The sequence below is a fragment of the Schistocerca serialis genome, unplaced genomic scaffold, assembly GCF_023864345.2.
Source record: "Schistocerca serialis cubense isolate TAMUIC-IGC-003099 unplaced genomic scaffold, iqSchSeri2.2 HiC_scaffold_1427, whole genome shotgun sequence".
Taxonomy (NCBI): Eukaryota; Metazoa; Arthropoda; class Insecta; order Orthoptera; family Acrididae; genus Schistocerca; species Schistocerca serialis.
The window spans coordinates 15,001-17,500 of record NW_026047655.1 but is presented as its reverse complement, the minus strand read 5'-3'; the positions used below and the strand labels follow the sequence as shown (position 1 = coordinate 17,500).

At 64.2% G+C, this 2,500-nt stretch overlaps 1 pseudogene; it reads right to left on the bottom strand.

Moving 5' to 3' along the window:
- LOC126443267 (large subunit ribosomal RNA) overlaps nucleotides 1–2,500 on the bottom strand; it is a 7,376-nt pseudogene that overhangs the window by 2,138 nt on the left and 2,738 nt on the right.

Sequence of the window (2,500 nt, the reverse complement as noted above, 5' to 3'; positions counted from 1 at the left end):
CGGCCTGGCACCCCGCGCGGCATCTGGTGTCCGCCTCCCGCCCACGACTGCGCCGTGCCTTCGTAGGGAAGGCGTTGATGCGGGCGCGGAGGGCGTCGATGTATTCACGCCCAGATAGCAGGCGACTGGTGTCGGCGACCCACTGATGTTGGCCACTGACGGCGGCAGAAGATGACAGCGCCGCACCGTCAATGGCGATGTGTAGGCGCGCCGCCCACATTTCCCCAACCTGCGTTGACGATTTGAGGAGGTGGCCCTCCCACATAAGGTGGCGCTCCAGCACCTCGATCTCACGCTGCACCTCCTCCATGCCTGCACCGTCGCAGGCTGGCCCTATCTTCTTCAGCGCCAGGAGACGGGACCGACGGAGGGTTGGACCCATCCATCGGCAAGATGGAATGCCGAGGCCCCCCTGGGCAACAGGAGCGTGGAAGTATCCCAGGGGGGTGTCCGCCGGAAGGCGGAACCATCTCCTGACGGCGGCCCGGATGGTGACGTCGGCCGACTTCAATGCACCCACCCGGGTGCGGCTGAGGGCCAGCCCGTGGTACAGGCCAGGGAGAAGTACGTTGGTGAGAGCGTGGAGGCGCTGTTGCGGCTTCAGCGGAGCTCGGGAGATGACGTCAAGCTGCTCCACCAGGTGGCGACGTGGGTTGAAGACACAGCGACCCGCCGTGGAAAATTGCAGCCCCAGGTACCGGAAGGTTTCACCCACACGCAGGGCAGGCAAGGTGGTGTTGCCTGCTGTGAAGGTGACATTGCTGTCCACCTTCACCTTCTTCTCGCGCCCTGACGCGACTAAAGCGAGGGTGAAACACTTCCGGGCGTTGATCTGCAGCCCCAGGTGGGCGAGGGCTGCGGTAGCTGCGTCGATGAGGGACTGCAAGCCCCTCGGGGTCGCTGCAAACAGCAAGACGTCATCTGCAAAGGCCGCAGCGTTGACTCTGCGACCGAGGATCCGAGCTCCGATGTGGGAGGGCAGTTGGCCTAAAACGTAGTCCACCGCAAAGTTGAACAGGAGGGGGGAGAGGGGATCGCCCTGGCGAACGCCCCGTGCTGGCTGCACAGACACGCCCACGCCGGCGCCGTCCGCTATCACTGTCGTGCTGCCCTCATAGCACCGCTCGACATACTCGACAAAGCAATCCGGTAGGCCATGCGCCTTCAGCACGGGGCGAAGGGCAGCATGATCCACCGAATCGAATGCCTTCGATACGTCGATCGATGCCACAAAGACAGAGCGGCAGGAGCGGACTGCGTCGGTGAGAGCAGTGTCCAAGATGAAAGTATTTTCCAACATCCCATCCCGAGGGATGAATGCCCGCTGACGTTCGTCCACAGCACAAGCGCGCATCAGGCGTGACGCGAGAACCTTGTGAAAGGTCCGCGCCAACACCGAGCAGACCGTAATGGGGCGAAAGTCAGCGGGGGATGTTGGTGCAGCCGTTTTCGGGAGAAGGGACGTCCGCGCGCGAAGCAGGCGTTCCGGAAGGGCGCGGGCCAGAAGGAAGAGATTCATCACTTTCACCAGGACTTCATGCGGTAGGCGCCGCAACTCCGCTGGGGTAAGGCCGTCAGGCCCAGCTGCTGATCCCCTGGGCGGCAACGCGGCGGCGACCTCCTCATGTGTGACCGGCCCCCATAGGCACTCAAGAGCGACAGGCTCCGAGTGCGGGAGGAGGCGGTCACGGATGAAGCCCGCAGTGGAGACGGGCTTCTTAGTGAAGAGGTCCGCCCAGAAGTCCAGCAGACCAGGGATGGCAGGTGGCGGCTGGAGCAGGGTGCCATCCAAGAGGCCGCGCACGCAACGTGCACGCGACCGTCGGAAGGCATCCTGCGTTCTTGCGTATTCCCAGCGGCGCCGCTTGCGCTTCTGCGTCGGCGGCGCGGCAGGCGGCCGCTTCGATGGTTGGCGCGGCCGCTGTGTCCTGGTGATCGATCTCTCCCCTCTGGACCCGACCGACGCAAGGGCATCCGGGAGCATGCCCAGGATGACATCGGGCGGCGTGCCCCGCCCCAGACCTATGACTCGATCCAGGGCAGAGAAACGCTGGGCGGAAGCAGGTAGCCCCGCCAGATGCTCCCAGATGGCGGCGTCAGTCGGCCCCTCCGGCGGCGGCCCGGTGGTGTCGGCCGCGAAGTCCTCGGCTGCGTCGACGGGCGGCGCAGCGGCCTCGCCCGCGTCAGGCGGCGGGCTCGCTGCTCCCCGGCGGGACGCCGGCTCTTCCCCCCGACCGATCTCAAGCGCCTCCATGAACTGGCGGACAAGCTGCTTGTGGGCAGCTTGCCGCCGTCGGCACTTGATTGCCTCAAGCGTTCGGTCGGGGAACATCCTGATGAGCTCTTGATTAACAAAGAAGAGAGTCATAGTTACTCCCGCCGTTTACCCGCGCTTGCTTGAATTTCTTCACGTTGACATTCAGAGCACTGGGCAGAAATCACATTGCGTCAACACCCGCTAGGGCCATCGCAATGCTTTGTTTTAATTAGACAGTCGGAT